General features: G+C 43.7%; 37 non-coding genes and 1 pseudogene across 37 annotated transcripts; all 38 read right to left on the bottom strand.

Moving 5' to 3' along the window:
• Window positions 1–314: 314 nt before the first annotated feature.
• On the bottom strand, window positions 315–433 carry LOC134118016 (5S ribosomal RNA). Its single transcript, XR_009949573.1, has one exon. It is a non-coding gene; the product is annotated as a 5S ribosomal RNA (ribosomal RNA).
• A 339-nt stretch (window positions 434–772) lies between these two features.
• Window positions 773–891, bottom strand: LOC134118619 (5S ribosomal RNA). The gene has a single exon (XR_009950179.1). It is a non-coding gene; the product is annotated as a 5S ribosomal RNA (ribosomal RNA).
• A 339-nt stretch (window positions 892–1230) lies between these two features.
• On the bottom strand, window positions 1231–1349 carry LOC134119159 (5S ribosomal RNA). The gene has a single exon (XR_009950721.1). It is a non-coding gene; the product is annotated as a 5S ribosomal RNA (ribosomal RNA).
• Window positions 1350–1745: 396 nt separating this feature from the next.
• Window positions 1746–1864, bottom strand: LOC134118015 (5S ribosomal RNA). The gene has a single exon (XR_009949572.1). It is a non-coding gene; the product is annotated as a 5S ribosomal RNA (ribosomal RNA).
• Window positions 1865–2260: 396 nt separating this feature from the next.
• On the bottom strand, window positions 2261–2379 carry LOC134118014 (5S ribosomal RNA). The gene has a single exon (XR_009949571.1). It is a non-coding gene; the product is annotated as a 5S ribosomal RNA (ribosomal RNA).
• Window positions 2380–2718: 339 nt separating this feature from the next.
• Window positions 2719–2837, bottom strand: LOC134119157 (5S ribosomal RNA). The gene has a single exon (XR_009950719.1). It is a non-coding gene; the product is annotated as a 5S ribosomal RNA (ribosomal RNA).
• A 396-nt stretch (window positions 2838–3233) lies between these two features.
• LOC134118013 (5S ribosomal RNA) lies at window positions 3234–3352 on the bottom strand. The gene has a single exon (XR_009949570.1). It is a non-coding gene; the product is annotated as a 5S ribosomal RNA (ribosomal RNA).
• A 396-nt stretch (window positions 3353–3748) lies between these two features.
• On the bottom strand, window positions 3749–3867 carry LOC134118012 (5S ribosomal RNA). The gene has a single exon (XR_009949569.1). It is a non-coding gene; the product is annotated as a 5S ribosomal RNA (ribosomal RNA).
• A 339-nt stretch (window positions 3868–4206) lies between these two features.
• LOC134119156 (5S ribosomal RNA) lies at window positions 4207–4325 on the bottom strand. The gene has a single exon (XR_009950718.1). It is a non-coding gene; the product is annotated as a 5S ribosomal RNA (ribosomal RNA).
• A 396-nt stretch (window positions 4326–4721) lies between these two features.
• LOC134118011 (5S ribosomal RNA) lies at window positions 4722–4840 on the bottom strand. The gene has a single exon (XR_009949568.1). It is a non-coding gene; the product is annotated as a 5S ribosomal RNA (ribosomal RNA).
• Window positions 4841–5236: 396 nt separating this feature from the next.
• Window positions 5237–5355, bottom strand: LOC134118010 (5S ribosomal RNA). The gene has a single exon (XR_009949567.1). It is a non-coding gene; the product is annotated as a 5S ribosomal RNA (ribosomal RNA).
• Window positions 5356–5751: 396 nt separating this feature from the next.
• Window positions 5752–5870, bottom strand: LOC134118009 (5S ribosomal RNA). Its single transcript, XR_009949566.1, has one exon. It is a non-coding gene; the product is annotated as a 5S ribosomal RNA (ribosomal RNA).
• Window positions 5871–6266: 396 nt separating this feature from the next.
• Window positions 6267–6385, bottom strand: LOC134118008 (5S ribosomal RNA). The gene has a single exon (XR_009949565.1). It is a non-coding gene; the product is annotated as a 5S ribosomal RNA (ribosomal RNA).
• A 339-nt stretch (window positions 6386–6724) lies between these two features.
• LOC134119188 (5S ribosomal RNA) lies at window positions 6725–6843 on the bottom strand. The gene has a single exon (XR_009950750.1). It is a non-coding gene; the product is annotated as a 5S ribosomal RNA (ribosomal RNA).
• A 396-nt stretch (window positions 6844–7239) lies between these two features.
• LOC134118007 (5S ribosomal RNA) lies at window positions 7240–7358 on the bottom strand. Its single transcript, XR_009949564.1, has one exon. It is a non-coding gene; the product is annotated as a 5S ribosomal RNA (ribosomal RNA).
• Window positions 7359–7754: 396 nt separating this feature from the next.
• LOC134118005 (5S ribosomal RNA) lies at window positions 7755–7873 on the bottom strand. The gene has a single exon (XR_009949562.1). It is a non-coding gene; the product is annotated as a 5S ribosomal RNA (ribosomal RNA).
• A 396-nt stretch (window positions 7874–8269) lies between these two features.
• LOC134118004 (5S ribosomal RNA) lies at window positions 8270–8388 on the bottom strand. The gene has a single exon (XR_009949561.1). It is a non-coding gene; the product is annotated as a 5S ribosomal RNA (ribosomal RNA).
• Window positions 8389–8727: 339 nt separating this feature from the next.
• Window positions 8728–8846, bottom strand: LOC134119187 (5S ribosomal RNA). The gene has a single exon (XR_009950749.1). It is a non-coding gene; the product is annotated as a 5S ribosomal RNA (ribosomal RNA).
• Window positions 8847–9242: 396 nt separating this feature from the next.
• Window positions 9243–9361, bottom strand: LOC134118003 (5S ribosomal RNA). Its single transcript, XR_009949560.1, has one exon. It is a non-coding gene; the product is annotated as a 5S ribosomal RNA (ribosomal RNA).
• Window positions 9362–9700: 339 nt separating this feature from the next.
• LOC134118002 (5S ribosomal RNA) lies at window positions 9701–9819 on the bottom strand. Its single transcript, XR_009949559.1, has one exon. It is a non-coding gene; the product is annotated as a 5S ribosomal RNA (ribosomal RNA).
• A 339-nt stretch (window positions 9820–10158) lies between these two features.
• On the bottom strand, window positions 10159–10277 carry LOC134119206 (5S ribosomal RNA; annotated as a pseudogene).
• A 396-nt stretch (window positions 10278–10673) lies between these two features.
• LOC134118001 (5S ribosomal RNA) lies at window positions 10674–10792 on the bottom strand. The gene has a single exon (XR_009949558.1). It is a non-coding gene; the product is annotated as a 5S ribosomal RNA (ribosomal RNA).
• A 396-nt stretch (window positions 10793–11188) lies between these two features.
• Window positions 11189–11307, bottom strand: LOC134118000 (5S ribosomal RNA). Its single transcript, XR_009949557.1, has one exon. It is a non-coding gene; the product is annotated as a 5S ribosomal RNA (ribosomal RNA).
• A 339-nt stretch (window positions 11308–11646) lies between these two features.
• Window positions 11647–11765, bottom strand: LOC134119155 (5S ribosomal RNA). The gene has a single exon (XR_009950717.1). It is a non-coding gene; the product is annotated as a 5S ribosomal RNA (ribosomal RNA).
• A 396-nt stretch (window positions 11766–12161) lies between these two features.
• Window positions 12162–12280, bottom strand: LOC134117999 (5S ribosomal RNA). The gene has a single exon (XR_009949556.1). It is a non-coding gene; the product is annotated as a 5S ribosomal RNA (ribosomal RNA).
• A 396-nt stretch (window positions 12281–12676) lies between these two features.
• Window positions 12677–12795, bottom strand: LOC134117998 (5S ribosomal RNA). Its single transcript, XR_009949555.1, has one exon. It is a non-coding gene; the product is annotated as a 5S ribosomal RNA (ribosomal RNA).
• Window positions 12796–13191: 396 nt separating this feature from the next.
• LOC134117997 (5S ribosomal RNA) lies at window positions 13192–13310 on the bottom strand. The gene has a single exon (XR_009949554.1). It is a non-coding gene; the product is annotated as a 5S ribosomal RNA (ribosomal RNA).
• A 339-nt stretch (window positions 13311–13649) lies between these two features.
• LOC134119186 (5S ribosomal RNA) lies at window positions 13650–13768 on the bottom strand. The gene has a single exon (XR_009950748.1). It is a non-coding gene; the product is annotated as a 5S ribosomal RNA (ribosomal RNA).
• A 396-nt stretch (window positions 13769–14164) lies between these two features.
• LOC134117996 (5S ribosomal RNA) lies at window positions 14165–14283 on the bottom strand. Its single transcript, XR_009949553.1, has one exon. It is a non-coding gene; the product is annotated as a 5S ribosomal RNA (ribosomal RNA).
• Window positions 14284–14622: 339 nt separating this feature from the next.
• Window positions 14623–14741, bottom strand: LOC134117994 (5S ribosomal RNA). Its single transcript, XR_009949551.1, has one exon. It is a non-coding gene; the product is annotated as a 5S ribosomal RNA (ribosomal RNA).
• A 339-nt stretch (window positions 14742–15080) lies between these two features.
• On the bottom strand, window positions 15081–15199 carry LOC134119107 (5S ribosomal RNA). Its single transcript, XR_009950669.1, has one exon. It is a non-coding gene; the product is annotated as a 5S ribosomal RNA (ribosomal RNA).
• A 396-nt stretch (window positions 15200–15595) lies between these two features.
• On the bottom strand, window positions 15596–15714 carry LOC134117993 (5S ribosomal RNA). Its single transcript, XR_009949550.1, has one exon. It is a non-coding gene; the product is annotated as a 5S ribosomal RNA (ribosomal RNA).
• Window positions 15715–16053: 339 nt separating this feature from the next.
• LOC134117992 (5S ribosomal RNA) lies at window positions 16054–16172 on the bottom strand. Its single transcript, XR_009949549.1, has one exon. It is a non-coding gene; the product is annotated as a 5S ribosomal RNA (ribosomal RNA).
• A 396-nt stretch (window positions 16173–16568) lies between these two features.
• LOC134117991 (5S ribosomal RNA) lies at window positions 16569–16687 on the bottom strand. The gene has a single exon (XR_009949548.1). It is a non-coding gene; the product is annotated as a 5S ribosomal RNA (ribosomal RNA).
• A 339-nt stretch (window positions 16688–17026) lies between these two features.
• LOC134117990 (5S ribosomal RNA) lies at window positions 17027–17145 on the bottom strand. The gene has a single exon (XR_009949547.1). It is a non-coding gene; the product is annotated as a 5S ribosomal RNA (ribosomal RNA).
• Window positions 17146–17539: 394 nt separating this feature from the next.
• LOC134117989 (5S ribosomal RNA) lies at window positions 17540–17658 on the bottom strand. Its single transcript, XR_009949546.1, has one exon. It is a non-coding gene; the product is annotated as a 5S ribosomal RNA (ribosomal RNA).
• A 339-nt stretch (window positions 17659–17997) lies between these two features.
• Window positions 17998–18116, bottom strand: LOC134117988 (5S ribosomal RNA). Its single transcript, XR_009949545.1, has one exon. It is a non-coding gene; the product is annotated as a 5S ribosomal RNA (ribosomal RNA).
• Window positions 18117–18512: 396 nt separating this feature from the next.
• LOC134117987 (5S ribosomal RNA) lies at window positions 18513–18631 on the bottom strand. Its single transcript, XR_009949544.1, has one exon. It is a non-coding gene; the product is annotated as a 5S ribosomal RNA (ribosomal RNA).
• Between the last annotated feature and the right edge of the window lie 332 nt (window positions 18632–18963).

Genomic DNA, 18963 nt, shown 5'->3' with positions numbered 1-18963 from the left:
TAGGATTGGCAAGAGAGGTTCCTAAAACCTGAAGGTAACTTTACTTTTCTTCACTGGCAATTCTAACATGTTGGGTTAGCACCTGTATTTCAACGGCTAAATTACAAACAAAAGTATGCCAATTGTTAAATGTTGATCAACACTAATTTAGCAACCATGAAACGGAATCAATTTTGATGATATTGTCTAAGTTCCTTATATATCCAACGTTAAAACAACACTAAACATGCATCTCTTCGACAATGTGATGTACTTTTTGTAATTTGTAGGTGTACAATCTGCGGCGCTCGGCGGCTTTCAGAGAGAAGTGAAAAAGCTTACGGCACCTGGGATTCCCAGGCGGTCTTCCATCCAGGTACTAACCAGGCCCTGCTCTGCTTAGCTTCCGAGATCAGACGAGATCGGGCGGAACCAGAGAGGTATGGCCGTAAGCTGCTTTTTATCTTTTTCCTAATCCTTTATAATGCGTCAAAAAATTATGTCACGCCTGCCGTTGGCATCTTTGTGTGGGTTAAATAAGGGTATGCAAAGCAGGCTGTGACATCCTATGCCGAAAATTGGATGGACTAGAGAAGACCCGCCCAGGAGTCCCAGCCAATCGGTGGATGGCCATTGCAGTCCCCGCCACCTCAAATGGCCTGACGATGGTATGGACGTAAGCCACCTTTCATCTTCTTCCTATTGCATCTCTTCTACAATGTGAAATACTTTTTACAATTGTGTAGGTGTACAATCTGCGGCGCTGGGCGGCTTTCGGAGAGAGAAGTGAAAAAGCTTACGGCACCTGGGATTCCCAGGCGGTCTTCCATCCAGGTACTATCCAGGCCCTGCTCTGCTTAGCTTCCGAGATCAGACGAGATCGGGCGGAACCAGAGAGGTATGGCCGTAAGCTGCTTTTTATCTTTTTCCTAATCCTTTATAATGCGTCAAAAAATTATGTCACGCCTGCCGTTGGCATCTTTGTGTGGGTTAAATAAGGGTATGCAAAGAAGGCTGTGACATCCTATGCCGAAAATTGGATGGACTAGAGAAGACCCGCCCAGGAGTCCCAGCCAATCGGTGGATGGCCATTGCAGTCCCCGCCACCTCAAATGGCCTGACGATGGTATGGACATAAGCCACCTTTCATCTTCTTCCTATTGCATCTCTTCTACAATGTGAAATACTTTTTACAATTGTGTGGGTGTACAATCTGCGGCGCTGGGCGGCTTTCGGAGAGAGAAGTGAAAAAGCTTACGGCACCTGGGATTCCCAGGCGGTCTTCCATCCAGGTACTAACCAGGCCCTGCTCTGCTTAGCTTCCGAGATCAGACGAAATCGGGCGGAACTAGAGAGGTATGGCCGTACGCTGCTTTTTATCTTTTTCCTAATCCTTTAAAACGTGTCAAAGATAATCAGAAGAGTTTCTTTTTCTAAAATTGAAGCAGTTCTTAGGATTGGCAAGAGAGGTTCCTAAAACCTGAAGGTAACTTTACTTTTCTTCACTGGCAATTCTAACATGTTGGGTTAGCACCTGTATTTCAACGGCTAAATTACAAACAAAAGTATGCCAATTGTTAAATGTTGATCAACACTAATTTAGCAACCATGAAACGGAATCAATTTTGATGATATTGTCTAAGTTCCTTATATATCCAACGTTAAAACAACACTAAACATGCATCTCTTCGACAATGTGATGTACTTTTTGTAATTTGTAGGTGTACAATCTGCGGCGCTCGGCGGCTTTCAGAGAGAAGTGAAAAAGCTTACGGCACCTGGGATTCCCAGGCGGTCTTCCATCCAGGTACTAACCAGGCCCTGCTCTGCTTAGCTTCCGAGATCAGACGAGATCGGGCGGAACCAGAGAGGTATGGCCGTAAGCTGCTTTTTATCTTTTTCCTAATCCTTTAAAACGTGTCAAAGATAATCAGAAGAGTTTCTTTTTCTAAAATTGAAGCAGTTCTTAGGATTGGCAAGAGAGGTTCCTAAAACCTGAAGGTAACTTTACTTTTCTTCACTGGCAATTCTAACATGTTGGGTTAGCACCTGTATTTCAACGGCTAAATTACAAACAAAAGTATGCCAATTGTTAAATGTTGATCAACACTAATTTAGCAACCATGAAACGGAATCAATTTTGATGATATTGTCTAAGTTCCTTATATATCCAACGTTAAAACAACACTAAACATGCATCTCTTCGACAACGTGATATACTTTTTGTAATTTGTAGGTGTACAATCTGCGGCGCTCGGCGGCTTTCAGAGAGAAGTGAAAAAGCTTACGGCACCTGGGATTCCCAGGCGGTCTTCCATCCAGGTACTAACCAGGCCCTGCTCTGCTTAGCTTCCGAGATCAGACGAGATCGGGCGGAACCAGAGAGGTATGGCCGTAAGCTGCTTTTTATCTTTTTCCTAATCCTTTATAATGCGTCAAAAAATTATGTCACGCCTGCCGTTGGCATCTTTGTGTGGGTTAAATAAGGGTATGCAAAGAAGGCTGTGACATCCTATGCCGAAAATTGGATGGACTAGAGAAGACCCGCCCAGGAGTCCCAGCCAATCGGTGGATGGCCATTGCAGTCCCCGCCACCTCAAATGGCCTGACGATGGTATGGACGTAAGCCACCTTTCATCTTCTTCCTATTGCATCTCTTCTACAATGTGAAATACTTTTTACAATTGTGTGGGTGTACAATCTGCGGCGCTGGGCGGCTTTCGGAGAGAGAAGTGAAAAAGCTTACGGCACCTGGGATTCCCAGGCGGTCTTCCATCCAGGTACTAACCAGGCCCTGCTCTGCTTAGCTTCCGAGATCAGACGAAATCGGGCGGAACTAGAGAGGTATGGCCGTACGCTGCTTTTTATCTTTTTCCTAATCCTTTAAAACGTGTCAAAGATAATCAGAAGAGTTTCTTTTTCTAAAATTGAAGCAGTTCTTAGGATTGGCAAGAGAGGTTCCTAAAACCTGAAGGTAACTTTACTTTTCTTCACTGGCAATTCTAACATGTTGGGTTAGCACCTGTATTTCAACGGCTAAATTACAAACAAAAGTATGCCAATTGTTAAATGTTGATCAACACTAATTTAGCAACCATGAAACGGAATCAATTTTGATGATATTGTCTAAGTTCCTTATATATCCAACGTTAAAACAACACTAAACATGCATCTCTTCGACAATGTGATGTACTTTTTGTAATTTGTAGGTGTACAATCTGCGGCGCTCGGCGGCTTTCAGAGAGAAGTGAAAAAGCTTACGGCACCTGGGATTCCCAGGCGGTCTTCCATCCAGGTACTAACCAGGCCCTGCTCTGCTTAGCTTCCGAGATCAGACGAGATCGGGCGGAACCAGAGAGGTATGGCCGTAAGCTGCTTTTTATCTTTTTCCCAATCCTTTAAAACGTGTCAAAGATAATCAGAAGAGTTTCTTTTTCTAAAATTGAAGCAGTTCTTAGGATTGGCAAGAGAGGTTCCTAAAACCTGAAGGTAACTTTACTTTTCTTCACTGGCAATTCTAACATGTTGGGTTAGCACCTGTATTTCAACGGCTAAATTACAAACAAAAGTATGCCAATTGTTAAATGTTGATCAACACTAATTTAGCAACCATGAAACGGAATCAATTTTGATGATATTGTCTAAGTTCCTTATATATCCAACGTTAAAACAACACTAAACATGCATCTCTTCGACAACGTGATATACTTTTTGTAATTTGTAGGTGTACAATCTGCGGCGCTCGGCGGCTTTCAGAGAGAAGTGAAAAAGCTTACGGCACCTGGGATTCCCAGGCGGTCTTCCATCCAGGTACTAACCAGGCCCTGCTCTGCTTAGCTTCCGAGATCAGACGAGATCGGGCGGAACCAGAGAGGTATGGCCGTAAGCTGCTTTTTATCTTTTTCCTAATCCTTTATAATGCGTCAAAAAATTATGTCACGCCTGCCGTTGGCATCTTTGTGTGGGTTAAATAAGGGTATGCAAAGAAGGCTGTGACATCCTATGCCGAAAATTGGATGGACTAGAGAAGACCCCCCCAGGAGTCCCAGCCAATCGGTGGATGGCCATTGCAGTCCCCGCCACCTCAAATGGCCTGACGATGGTATGGACGTAAGCCACCTTTCATCTTCTTCCTATTGCATCTCTTCTACAATGTGAAATACTTTTTACAATTGTGTGGGTGTACAATCTGCGGCGCTGGGCGGCTTTCGGAGAGAGAAGTGAAAAAGCTTACGGCACCTGGGATTCCCAGGCGGTCTTCCATCCAGGTACTAACCAGGCCCTGCTCTGCTTAGCTTCCGAGATCAGACGAAATCGGGCGGAACTAGAGAGGTATGGCCGTACGCTGCTTTTTATCTTTTTCCTAATCCTTTAAAACGTGTCAAAGATAATCAGAAGAGTTTCTTTTTCTAAAATTGAAGCAGTTCTTAGGATTGGCAAGAGAGGTTCCTAAAACCTGAAGGTAACTTTACTTTTCTTCACTGGCAATTCTAACATGTTGGGTTAGCACCTGTATTTCAACGGCTAAATTACAAACAAAAGTATGCCAATTGTTAAATGTTGATCAACACTAATTTAGCAACCATGAAACGGAATCAATTTTGATGATATTGTCTAAGTTCCTTATATATCCAACGTTAAAACAACACTAAACATGCATCTCTTCGACAATGTGATGTACTTTTTGTAATTTGTAGGTGTACAATCTGCGGCGCTCGGCGGCTTTCAGAGAGAAGTGAAAAAGCTTACGGCACCTGGGATTCCCAGGCGGTCTTCCATCCAGGTACTAACCAGGCCCTGCTCTGCTTAGCTTCCGAGATCAGACGAGATCGGGCGGAACCAGAGAGGTATGGCCGTAAGCTGCTTTTTATCTTTTTCCTAATCCTTTAAAACGTGTCAAAGATAATCAGAAGAGTTTCTTTTTCTAAAATTGAAGCAGTTCTTAGGATTGGCAAGAGAGGTTCCTAAAACCTGAAGGTAACTTTACTTTTCTTCACTGGCAATTCTAACATGTTGGGTTAGCACCTGTATTTCAACGGCTAAATTACAAACAAAAGTATGCCAATTGTTAAATGTTGATCAACACTAATTTAGCAACCATGAAACGGAATCAATTTTGATGATATTGTCTAAGTTCCTTATATATCCAACGTTAAAACAACACTAAACATGCATCTCTTCGACAATGTGATGTACTTTTTGTAATTTGTAGGTGTACAATCTGCGGCGCTCGGCGGCTTTCAGAGAGAAGTGAAAAAGCTTACGGCACCTGGGATTCCCAGGCGGTCTTCCATCCAGGTACTAACCAGGCCCTGCTCTGCTTAGCTTCCGAGATCAGACGAGATCGGGCGGAACCAGAGAGGTATGGCCGTAAGCTGCTTTTTATCTTTTTCCTAATCCTTTAAAACGTGTCAAAGATAATCAGAAGAGTTTCTTTTTCTAAAATTGAAGCAGTTCTTAGGATTGGCAAGAGAGGTTCCTAAAACCTGAAGGTAACTTTACTTTTCTTCACTGGCAATTCTAACATGTTGGGTTAGCACCTGTATTTCAACGGCTAAATTACAAACAAAAGTATGCCAATTGTTAAATGTTGATCAACACTAATTTAGCAACCATGAAACGGAATCAATTTTGATGATATTGTCTAAGTTCCTTATATATCCAACGTTAAAACAACACTAAACATGCATCTCTTCGACAATGTGATGTACTTTTTGTAATTTGTAGGTGTACAATCTGCGGCGCTCGGCGGCTTTCAGAGAGAAGTGAAAAAGCTTACGGCACCTGGGATTCCCAGGCGGTCTTCCATCCAGGTACTAACCAGGCCCTGCTCTGCTTAGCTTCCGAGATCAGACGAGATCGGGCGGAACCAGAGAGGTATGGCCGTAAGCTGCTTTTTATCTTTTTCCTAATCCTTTAAAACGTGTCAAAGATAATCAGAAGAGTTTCTTTTTCTAAAATTGAAGCAGTTCTTAGGATTGGCAAGAGAGGTTCCTAAAACCTGAAGGTAACTTTACTTTTCTTCACTGGCAATTCTAACATGTTGGGTTAGCACCTGTATTTCAACGGCTAAATTACAAACAAAAGTATGCCAATTGTTAAATGTTGATCAACACTAATTTAGCAACCATGAAACGGAATCAATTTTGATGATATTGTCTAAGTTCCTTATAAATCCAACGTTAAAACAACACTAAACATGCATCTCTTCGACAACGTGATATACTTTTTGTAATTTGTAGGTGTACAATCTGCGGCGCTCGGCGGCTTTCAGAGAGAAGTGAAAAAGCTTACGGCACCTGGGATTCCCAGGCGGTCTTCCATCCAGGTACTAACCAGGCCCTGCTCTGCTTAGCTTCCGAGATCAGACGAGATCGGGCGGAACCAGAGAGGTATGGCCGTAAGCTGCTTTTTATCTTTTTCCTAATCCTTTATAATGCGTCAAAAAATTATGTCACGCCTGCCGTTGGCATCTTTGTGTGGGTTAAATAAGGGTATGCAAAGAAGGCTGTGATATCCTATGCCGAAAATTGGATGGACTAGAGAAGACCCGCCCAGGAGTCCCAGCCAATCGGTGGATGGCCATTGCAGTCCCCGCCACCTCAAATGGCCTGACGATGGTATGGACGTAAGCCACCTTTCATCTTCTTCCTATTGCATCTCTTCTACAATGTGAAATACTTTTTACAATTGTGTAGGTGTACAATCTGCGGCGCTGGGCGGCTTTCGGAGAGAGAAGTGAAAAAGCTTACGGCACCTGGGATTCCCAGGCGGTCTTCCATCCAGGTACTAACCAGGCCCTGCTCTGCTTAGCTTCCGAGATCAGACAAAATCGGGCGGAACCAGAGAGGTATGGCCGTACGCTGCTTTTTATCTTTTTCCTAATCCTTTAAAACGTGTCAAAGATAATCAGAAGAGTTTCTTTTTCTAAAATTGAAGCAGTTCTTAGGATTGGCAAGAGAGGTTCCTAAAACCTGAAGGTAACTTTACTTTTCTTCACTGGCAATTCTAACATGTTGGGTTAGCACCTGTATTTCAACGGCTAAATTACAAACAAAAGTATGCCAATTGTTAAATGTTGATCAACACTAATTTAGCAACCATGAAACGGAATCAATTTTGATGATATTGTCTAAGTTCCTTATATATCCAACGTTAAAACAACACTAAACATGCATCTCTTCGACAATGTGATGTACTTTTTGTAATTTGTAGGTGTACAATCTGCGGCGCTCGGCGGCTTTCAGAGAGAAGTGAAAAAGCTTACGGCACCTGGGATTCCCAGGCGGTCTTCCATCCAGGTACTAACCAGGCCCTGCTCTGCTTAGCTTCCGAGATCAGACGAGATCGGGCGGAACCAGAGAGGTATGGCCGTAAGCTGCTTTTTATCTTTTTCCTAATCCTTTAAAACGTGTCAAAGATAATCAGAAGAGTTTCTTTTTCTAAAATTGAAGCAGTTCTTAGGATTGGCAAGAGAGGTTCCTAAAACCTGAAGGTAACTTTACTTTTCTTCACTGGCAATTCTAACATGTTGGGTTAGCACCTGTATTTCAACGGCTAAATTACAAACAAAAGTATGCCAATTGTTAAATGTTGATCAACACTAATTTAGCAACCATGAAACGGAATCAATTTTGATGATATTGTCTAAGTTCCTTATATATCCAACGTTAAAACAACACTAAACATGCATCTCTTCGACAATGTGATGTACTTTTTGTAATTTGTAGGTGTACAATCTGCGGCGCTCGGCGGCTTTCAGAGAGAAGTGAAAAAGCTTACGGCACCTGGGATTCCCAGGCGGTCTTCCATCCAGGTACTAACCAGGCCCTGCTCTGCTTAGCTTCCGAGATCAGACGAGATCGGGCGGAACCAGAGAGGTATGGCCGTAAGCTGCTTTTTATCTTTTTCCTAATCCTTTAAAACGTGTCAAAGATAATCAGAAGAGTTTCTTTTTCTAAAATTGAAGCAGTTCTTAGGATTGGCAAGAGAGGTTCCTAAAACCTGAAGGTAACTTTACTTTTCTTCACTGGCAATTCTAACATGTTGGGTTAGCACCTGTATTTCAACGGCTAAATTACAAACAAAAGTATGCCAATTGTTAAATGTTGATCAACACTAATTTAGCAACCATGAAACGGAATCAATTTTGATGATATTGTCTAAGTTCCTTATAAATCCAACGTTAAAACAACACTAAACATGCATCTCTTCGACAACGTGATATACTTTTTGTAATTTGTAGGTGTACAATCTGCGGCGCTCGGCGGCTTTCAGAGAGAAGTGAAAAAGCTTACGGCACCTGGGATTCCCAGGCGGTCTTCCATCCAGGTACTAACCAGGCCCTGCTCTGCTTAGCTTCCGAGATCAGACGAGATCGGGCGGAACCAGAGAGGTATGGCCGTAAGCTGCTTTTTATCTTTTTCCTAATCCTTTATAATGCGTCAAAAAATTATGTCACGCCTGCCGTTGGCATCTTTGTGTGGGTTAAATAAGGGTATGCAAAGAAGGCTGTGATATCCTATGCCGAAAATTGGATGGACTAGAGAAGACCCGCCCAGGAGTCCCAGCCAATCGGTGGATGGCCATTGCAGTCCCCGCCACCTCAAATGGCCTGACGATGGTATGGACGTAAGCCACCTTTCATCTTCTTCCTATTGCATCTCTTCTACAATGTGAAATACTTTTTACAATTGTGTAGGTGTACAATCTGCGGCGCTGGGCGGCTTTCGGAGAGAGAAGTGAAAAAGCTTACGGCACCTGGGATTCCCAGGCGGTCTTCCATCCAGGTACTAACCAGGCCCTGCTCTGCTTAGCTTCCGAGATCAGACAAAATCGGGCGGAACCAGAGAGGTATGGCCGTACGCTGCTTTTTATCTTTTTCCTAATCCTTTAAAACGTGTCAAAGATAATCAGAAGAGTTTCTTTTTCTAAAATTGAAGCAGTTCTTAGGATTGGCAAGAGAGGTTCCTAAAACCTGAAGGTAACTTTACTTTTCTTCACTGGCAATTCTAACATGTTGGGTTAGCACCTGTATTTCAACGGCTAAATTACAAACAAAAGTATGCCAATTGTTAAATGTTGATCAACACTAATTTAGCAACCATGAAACGGAATCAATTTTGATGATATTGTCTAAGTTCCTTATATATCCAACGTTAAAACAACACTAAACATGCATCTCTTCGACAATGTGATGTACTTTTTGTAATTTGTAGGTGTACAATCTGCGGCGCTCGGCGGCTTTCAGAGAGAAGTGAAAAAGCTTACGGCACCTGGGATTCCCAGGCGGTCTTCCATCCAGGTACTAACCAGGCCCTGCTCTGCTTAGCTTCCGAGATCAGACGAGATCGGGCGGAACCAGAGAGGTATGGCCGTAAGCTGCTTTTTATCTTTTTCCTAATCCTTTATAATGCGTCAAAAAATTATGTCACGCCTGCCGTTGGCATCTTTGTGTGGGTTAAATAAGGGTATGCAAAGCAGGCTGTGACATCCTATGCCGAAAATTGGATGGACTAGAGAAGACCCGCCCAGGAGTCCCAGCCAATCGGTGGATGGCCATTGCAGTCCCCGCCACCTCAAATGGCCTGACGATGGTATGGACGTAAGCCACCTTTCATCTTCTTCCTATTGCATCTCTTCTACAATGTGAAATACTTTTTACAATTGTGTAGGTGTACAATCTGCGGCGCTGGGCGGCTTTCGGAGAGAGAAGTGAAAAAGCTTACGGCACCTGGGATTCCCAGGCGGTCTTCCATCCAGGTACTAACCAGGCCCTGCTCTGCTTAGCTTCCGAGATCAGACGAGATCGGGCGGAACCAGAGAGGTATGGCCGTAAGCTGCATTTTATCTTTTTCCTAATCCTTTATAATGCGTCAAAAAATTATGTCACGCCTGCCGTTGGCATCTTTGTGTGGGTTAAATAAGGGTATGCAAAGAAGGCTGTGACATCCTATGCCGAAAATTGGATGGACTAGAGAAGACCCGCCCAGGAGTCCCAGCCAATCGGTGGATGGCCATTGCAGTCCCCGCCACCTCAAATGGCCTGACGATGGTATGGACATAAGCCACCTTTCATCTTCTTCCTATTGCATCTCTTCTACAATGTGAAATACTTTTTACAATTGTGTGGGTGTACAATCTGCGGCGCTGGGCGGCTTTCGGAGAGAGAAGTGAAAAAGCTTACGGCACCTGGGATTCCCAGGCGGTCTTCCATCCAGGTACTAACCAGGCCCTGCTCTGTTTAGCTTCCGAGATCAGACGAAATCGGGCGGAACTAGAGAGGTATGGCCGTACGCTGCTTTTTATCTTTTTCCTAATCCTTTAAAACGTGTCAAAGATAATCAGAAGAGTTTCTTTTTCTAAAATTGAAGCAGTTCTTAGGATTGGCAAGAGAGGTTCCTAAAACCTGAAGGTAACTTTACTTTTCTTCACTGGCAATTCTAACATGTTGGGTTAGCACCTGTATTTCAACGGCTAAATTACAAACAAAAGTATGCCAATTGTTAAATGTTGATCAACACTAATTTAGCAACCATGAAACGGAATCAATTTTGATGATATTGTCTAAGTTCCTTATATATCCAACGTTAAAACAACACTAAACATGCATCTCTTCGACAATGTGATGTACTTTTTGTAATTTGTAGGTGTACAATCTGCGGCGCTCGGCGGCTTTCAGAGAGAAGTGAAAAAGCTTACGGCACCTGGGATTCCCAGGCGGTCTTCCATCCAGGTACTAACCAGGCCCTGCTCTGCTTAGCTTCCGAGATCAGACGAGATCGGGCGGAACCAGAGAGGTATGGCCGTAAGCTGCTTTTTATCTTTTTCCCAATCCTTTAAAACGTGTCAAAGATAATCAGAAGAGTTTCTTTTTCTAAAATTGAAGCAGTTCTTAGGATTGGCAAGAGAGGTTCCTAAAACCTGAAGGTAACTTTACTTTTCTTCACTGGCAATTCTAACATGTTGGGTTAGCACCTGTATTTCAACGGCTAAATTACAAACAAAAGTATGCCAATTGTTAAATGTTGATCAACACTAATTTAGCAACCATGAAACGGAATCAATTTTGATGATATTGTCTAAGTTCCTTATATATCCAACGTTAAAACAACACTAAACATGCATCTCTTCGACAACGTGATATACTTTTTGTAATTTGTAGGTGTACAATCTGCGGCGCTCGGCGGCTTTCAGAGAGAAGTGAAAAAGCTTACGGCACCTGGGATTCCCAGGCGGTCTTCCATCCAGGTACTAACCAGGCCCTGCTCTGCTTAGCTTCCGAGATCAGACGAGATCGGGCGGAACCAGAGAGGTATGGCCGTAAGCTGCTTTTTATCTTTTTCCTAATCCTTTATAATGCGTCAAAAAATTATGTCACGCCTGCCGTTGGCATCTTTGTGTGGGTTAAATAAGGGTATGCAAAGAAGGCTGTGACATCCTATGCCGAAAATTGGATGGACTAGAGAAGACCCCCCCAGGAGTCCCAGCCAATCGGTGGATGGCCATTGCAGTCCCCGCCACCTCAAATGGCCTGACGATGGTATGGACGTAAGCCACCTTTCATCTTCTTCCTATTGCATCTCTTCTACAATGTGAAATACTTTTTACAATTGTGTGGGTGTACAATCTGCGGCGCTGGGCGGCTTTCGGAGAGAGAAGTGAAAAAGCTTACGGCACCTGGGATTCCCAGGCGGTCTTCCATCCAGGTACTAACCAGGCCCTGCTCTGCTTAGCTTCCGAGATCAGACGAAATCGGGCGGAACTAGAGAGGTATGGCCGTACGCTGCTTTTTATCTTTTTCCTAATCCTTTAAAACGTGTCAAAGATAATCAGAAGAGTTTCTTTTTCTAAAATTGAAGCAGTTCTTAGGATTGGCAAGAGAGGTTCCTAAAACCTGAAGGTAACTTTACTTTTCTTCACTGGCAATTCTAACATGTTGGGTTAGCACCTGTATTTCAACGGCTAAATTACAAACAAAAGTATGCCAATTGTTAAATGTTGATCAACACTAATTTAGCAACCATGAAACGGAATCAATTTTGATGATATTGTCTAAGTTCCTTATATATCCAACGTTAAAACAACACTAAACATGCATCTCTTCGACAATGTGATGTACTTTTTGTAATTTGTAGGTGTACAATCTGCGGCGCTCGGCGGCTTTCAGAGAGAAGTGAAAAAGCTTACGGCACCTGGGATTCCCAGGCGGTCTTCCATCCAGGTACTAACCAGGCCCTGCTCTGCTTAGCTTCCGAGATCAGACGAGATCGGGCGGAACCAGAGAGGTATGGCCGTAAGCTGCTTTTTATCTTTTTCCTAATCCTTTAAAACGTGTCAAAGATAATCAGAAGAGTTTCTTTTTCTAAAATTGAAGCAGTTCTTAGGATTGGCAAGAGAGGTTCCTAAAACCTGAAGGTAACTTTACTTTTCTTCACTGGCAATTCTAACATGTTGGGTTAGCACCTGTATTTCAACGGCTAAATTACAAACAAAAGTATGCCAATTGTTAAATGTTGATCAACACTAATTTAGCAACCATGAAACGGAATCAATTTTGATGATATTGTCTAAGTTCCTTATATATCCAACGTTAAAACAACACTAAACATGCATCTCTTCGACAATGTGATGTACTTTTTGTAATTTGTAGGTGTACAATCTGCGGCGCTCGGCGGCTTTCAGAGAGAAGTGAAAAAGCTTACGGCACCTGGGATTCCCAGGCGGTCTTCCATCCAGGTACTAACCAGGCCCTGCTCTGCTTAGCTTCCGAGATCAGACGAGATCGGGCGGAACCAGAGAGGTATGGCCGTAAGCTGCTTTTTATCTTTTTCCTAATCCTTTAAAACGTGTCAAAGATAATCAGAAGAGTTTCTTTTTCTAAAATTGAAGCAGTTCTTAGGATTGGCAAGAGAGGTTCCTAAAACCTGAAGGTAACTTTACTTTTCTTCACTGGCAATTCTAACATGTTGGGTTAGCACCTGTATTTCAACGGCTAAATTACAAACAAAAGTATGCCAATTGTTAAATGTTGATCAACACTAATTTAGCAACCATGAAACGGAATCAATTTTGATGATATTGTCTAAGTTCCTTATAAATCCAACGTTAAAACAACACTAAACATGCATCTCTTCGACAACGTGATATACTTTTTGTAATTTGTAGGTGTACAATCTGCGGCGCTCGGCGGCTTTCAGAGAGAAGTGAAAAAGCTTACGGCACCTGGGATTCCCAGGCGGTCTTCCATCCAGGTACTAACCAGGCCCTGCTCTGCTTAGCTTCCGAGATCAGACGAGATCGGGCGGAACCAGAGAGGTATGGCCGTAAGCTGCTTTTTATCTTTTTCCTAATCCTTTATAATGCGTCAAAAAATTATGTCACGCCTGCCGTTGGCATCTTTGTGTGGGTTAAATAAGGGTATGCAAAGAAGGCTGTGATATCCTATGCCGAAAATTGGATGGACTAGAGAAGACCCGCCCAGGAGTCCCAGCCAATCGGTGGATGGCCATTGCAGTCCCCGCCACCTCAAATGGCCTGACGATGGTATGGACGTAAGCCACCTTTCATCTTCTTCCTATTGCATCTCTTCTACAATGTGAAATACTTTTTACAATTGTGTAGGTGTACAATCTGCGGCGCTGGGCGGCTTTCGGAGAGAGAAGTGAAAAAGCTTACGGCACCTGGGATTCCCAGGCGGTCTTCCATCCAGGTACTAACCAGGCCCTGCTCTGCTTAGCTTCCGAGATCAGACAAAATCGGGCGGAACCAGAGAGGTATGGCCGTACGCTGCTTTTTATCTTTTTCCTAATCCTTTAAAACGTGTCAAAGATAATCAGAAGAGTTTCTTTTTCTAAAATTGAAGCAGTTCTTAGGATTGGCAAGAGAGGTTCCTAAAACCTGAAGGTAACTTTACTTTTCTTCACTGGCAATTCTAACATGTTGGGTTAGCACCTGTATTTCAACGGCTAAATTACAAACAAAAGTATGCCAATTGTTAAATGTTGATCAACACTAATTTAGCAACCATGAAACGGAATCAATTTTGATGATATTGTCTAAGTTCCTTATATATCCAACGTTAAAACAACACTAAACATGCATCTCTTCGACAATGTGATGTACTTTTTGTAATTTGTAGGTGTACAATCTGCGGCGCTCGGCGGCTTTCAGAGAGAAGTGAAAAAGCTTACGGCACCTGGGATTCCCAGGCGGTCTTCCATCCAGGTACTAACCAGGCCCTGCTCTGCTTAGCTTCCGAGATCAGACGAGATCGGGCGGAACCAGAGAGGTATGGCCGTAAGCTGCTTTTTATCTTTTTCCTAATCCTTTATAATGCGTCAAAAAATTATGTCACGCCTGCCGTTGGCATCTTTGTGTGGGTTAAATAAGGGTATGCAAAGCAGGCTGTGACATCCTATGCCGAAAATTGGATGGACTAGAGAAGACCCGCCCAGGAGTCCCAGCCAATCGGTGGATGGCCATTGCAGTCCCCGCCACCTCAAATGGCCTGACGATGGTATGGACGTAAGCCACCTTTCATCTTCTTCCTATTGCATCTCTTCTACAATGTGAAATACTTTTTACAATTGTGTAGGTGTACAATCTGCGGCGCTGGGCGGCTTTCGGAGAGAGAAGTGAAAAAGCTTACGGCACCTGGGATTCCCAGGCGGTCTTCCATCCAGGTACTAACCAGGCCCTGCTCTGCTTAGCTTCCGAGATCAGACGAGATCGGGCGGAACCAGAGAGGTATGGCCGTAAGCTGCTTTTTATCTTTTTCCTAATCCTTTATAATGCGTCAAAAAATTATGTCACGCCTGCCGTTGGCATCTTTGTGTGGGTTAAATAAGGGTATGCAAAGAAGGCTGTGACATCCTATGCCGAAAATTGGATGGACTAGAGAAGACCCGCCCAGGAGTCCCAGCCAATCGGTGGATGGCCATTGCAGTCCCCGCCACCTCAAATGGCCTGACGATGGTATGGACGTAAGCCACCTTTCATCTTCTTCCTATTGCATCTCTTCTACAATGTGAAATACTTTTTACAATTGTGTAGGTGTAGAATCTGCGGCGCTGGGCGGCTTTCGGAGAGAGAAGTGAAAAAGCTTACGGCACCTGGGATTCCCAGGCGGTCTTCCATCCAGGTACTAACCAGGCACTGCTCTGCTTAGCTTCCGAGATCAGACGAGATCGGGCGGAACCAGAGAGGTATGGCCGTAAGCTGCTTTTTATCTTTTTCCTAATCCTTTAGAACGTGTCAAAGATAATCAGAAGAGTTTCTTTTTCTAAAATTGAAGCAGTTCTTAGGATTGGCAAGAGAGGTTCCTAAAACCTGAAGGTAACTTTACTTTTCTTCACTGGCAATTCTAACATGTTGGGTTAGCACCTGTATTTCAACGGCTAAATTACAAACAAAAGTAGGCCAATTGTTAAATGTTGATCAACACTAATTTAGCAACCATGAAACGGAATCAATTTTGATGATATTGTCTAAGTTCCTTATATATCCAACGTTAAAACAACACTAAACATGCATCTCTTCGACAATGTGATATACTTTTTGTAATTTGTAGGTGTACAATCTGCGGCGCTCGGCGGCTTTCAGAGAGAAGTGAAAAAGCTTACGGCACCTGGGATTCCCAGGCGGTCTTCCATCCAGGTACTAACCAGGCCCTGCTCTGCTTAGCTTCCGAGATCAGACGAGATCGGGCGGAACCAGAGAGGTATGGCCGTAAGCTGCTTTTTATCTTTTTCCTAATCCTTTATAATGCGTCAAAAAATTATGTCACGCCTGCCGTTGGCATCTTTGTGTGGGTTAAATAAGGGTATGCAAAGAAGGCTGTGACATCCTATGCCGAAAATTGGATGGACTAGAGAAGACCGGCCCAGGAGTCCCAGCCAATCGGTGGATGGCCATTGCAGTCCCCGCCACCTCAAATGGCCTGACGATGGTATGGACGTAAGCCACCTTTCATCTTCTTCCTATTGCATCTCTTCTACAATGTGAAATACTTTTTACAATTGTGTAGGTGTAGAATCTGCGGCGCTGGGCGGCTTTCGGAGAGAGAAGTGAAAAAGCTTACGGCACCTGGGATTCCCAGGCGGTCTTCCATCCAGGTACTAACCAGGCCCTGCTCTGCTTAGCTTCCGAGATCAGACGAGATCGGGCGGAACCAGAGAGGTATGGCCGTAAGCTGCTTTTTATCTTTTTCCTAATCCTTTAGAACGTGTCAAAGATAATCAGAAGAGTTTCTTTTTCTAAAATTGAAGCAGTTCTTAGGATTGGCAAGAGAGGTTCCTAAAACCTGAAGGTAACTTTACTTTTCTTCACTGGCAATTCTAACATGTTGGGTTAGCACCTGTATTTCAACGGCTAAATTACAAACAAAAGTAGGCCAATTGTTAAATGTTGATCAACACTAATTTAGCAACCATGAAACGGAATCAATTTTGATGATATTGTCTAAGTTCCTTATATATCCAACGTTAAAACAACACTAAACATGCATCTCTTCGACAATGTGATATACTTTTTGTAATTTGTAGGTGTACAATCTGCGGCGCTCGGCGGCTTTCAGAGAGAAGTGAAAAAGCTTACGGCACCTGGGATTCCCAGGCGGTCTTCCATCCAGGTACTAACCAGGCCCTGCTCTGCTTAGCTTCCGAGATCAGACGAGATCGGGCGGAACCAGAGAGGTATGGCCGTAAGCTGCTTTTTATCTTTTTCCTAATCCTTTATAATGCGTCAAAAAATTATGTCACGCCTGCCGTTGGCATCTTTGTGTGGTTTAAATAAGGGTATGCAAAGAAGGCTGTGACATCCTATGCCGAAAATTGGATGGACTAGAGAAGACCCGCCCAGGAGTCCCAGCCAATCGGTGGATGGCCATTGCAGTCCCCGCCACCTCAAATGGCCTGACGATGGTATGGACGTAAGCCACCTTTCATCTTCTTCCTATTGCATCTCTTCTACAATGTGAAATACTTTTTACAATTGTGTAGGTGTACAATCTGCGGCGCTGGGCGGCTTTCGGAGAGAGAAGTGAAAAAGCTTACGGCACCTGGGATTCCCAGGCGGTCTTCCATCCAGGTACTAACCAGGCCCTGCTCTGCTTAGCTTCCGAGATCAGACGAGATCGGGCGGAACCAGAGAGGTATGGCCGTAAGCTGCTTTAATATCTTTTTCCTAATCCTTTAGAACGTGTCAAAGATAATCAGAAGTTTCTTTTTCTAAAATTGAAGCAGTTCTTAGCATTGGCAAGAGAGGTTCCTAAAGCCTGAAGGTAACTTTACTTTTCTTCACTGGCAATTCTAACATGTTGGGTTAGCACCTGTATTTCAACGGCTAAATTACAAACAATAGTATGCCAATCGTAAATGTTGATCAACACTAATTTAGCAATCATGAAACGGAATCATTTTGGATAATATTGTCTAATTTCCTTTCATATCCAACGTTAAAACAACACTAAACATGCATCTCTTCGACAATGTGATATACTTTTTGTAATTTGTAGGTGTACAATCTGCGGCGCTCGGCGGCTTTCAGAGAGAAGTGAAAAAGCTTACGGCACCTGGGATTCCCAGGCGGTCTTCCATCCAGGTACTAACCAGGCCCTGCTCTGCTTAGCTTCCGAGATCAGACGAGATCGGGCGGAACCAGAGAGGTATGGCCGTAAGCTGCTTTTTATCTTTTTCCTAATCCTTTATAATGCGTCAAAAAATTATGTCACGCCTGCCGTTGGCATCTTTGTGTGGGTTAAATAAGGGTATGCAAAGAAGGCTGTGACATCCTATGCCGAAAATTGGATGGACTAGAGAAGACCCGCCCAGGAGTCCCAGCCAATCGGTGGATGGCCATTGCAGTCCCCGCCACCTCAAATGGCCTGACGATGGTATGGACGTAAGCCACCTTTCATCTTCTTCCTATTGCATCTCTTCTACAATGTGAAATACTTTTTACAATTGTGTAGGTGTAGAATCTGCGGCGCTGGGCGGCTTTCGGAGAGAGAAGTGAAAAAGCTTACGGCACCTGGGATTCCCAGGCGGTCTTCCATCCAGGTACTAACCAGGCCCTGCTCTGCTTAGCTTCCGAGATCAGACGAGATCGGGCGGAACCAGAGAGGTATGGCCGTAAGCTGCTTTTTATCTTTTTCCTAATCCTTTAGAACGTGTCAAAGATAATCAGAAGAGTTTCTTTTTCTAAAATTGAAGCAGTTCTTAGGATTGGCAAGAGAGGTTCCTAAAACCTGAAGGTAACTTTACTTTTCTTCACTGGCAATTCTAACATGTTGGGTTAGCACCTGTATTTCAACGGCTAAATTACAAACAAAAGTAGGCCAATTGTTAAATGTTGATCAACACTAATTTAGCAACCATGAAACGGAATCAATTTTGATGATATTGTCTAAGTTCCTTATATATCCAACGTTAAAACAACACTAAACATGCATCTCTTCGACAATGTGATATACTTTTTGTAATTTGTAGGTGTACAATCTGCGGCGCTCGGCGGCTTTCAGAGAGAAGTGAAAAAGCTTACGGCACCTGGGATTCCCAGGCGGTCTTCCATCCAGGTACTAACCAGGCCCTGCTCTGCTTAGCTTCCGAGATCAGACGAGATCGGGCGGAACCAGAGAGGTATGGCCGTAAGCTGCTTTTTATCTTTTTCCTAATCCTTTATAATGCGTCAAAAAATTATGTCACGCCTGCCGTTGGCATCTTTGTGTGGGTTAAATAAGGGTATGCAAAGAAGGCTGTGACATCCTATGCCGAAAATTGGATGGACTAGAGAAGACCGGCCCAGGAGTCCCAGCCAATCGGTGGATGGCCATTGCAGTCCCCGCCACCTCAAATGGCCTGACGATGGTATGGACGTAAGCCACCTTTCATCTTCTTCCTATTGCATCTCTTCTACAATGTGAAATACTTTTTACAATTGTGTAGGTGTAGAATCTGCGGCGCTGGGCGGCTTTCGGAGAGAGAA

The sequence above is a fragment of the Pungitius pungitius genome, unplaced genomic scaffold (genome assembly GCF_949316345.1).
Source record: "Pungitius pungitius unplaced genomic scaffold, fPunPun2.1 scaffold_24, whole genome shotgun sequence".
Classification (NCBI taxonomy): domain Eukaryota; kingdom Metazoa; phylum Chordata; class Actinopteri; order Perciformes; family Gasterosteidae; genus Pungitius; species Pungitius pungitius.
The sequence above is the reverse complement of the archived record's forward strand: the minus strand, read 5'-3'. Positions and strand labels throughout refer to the sequence as shown.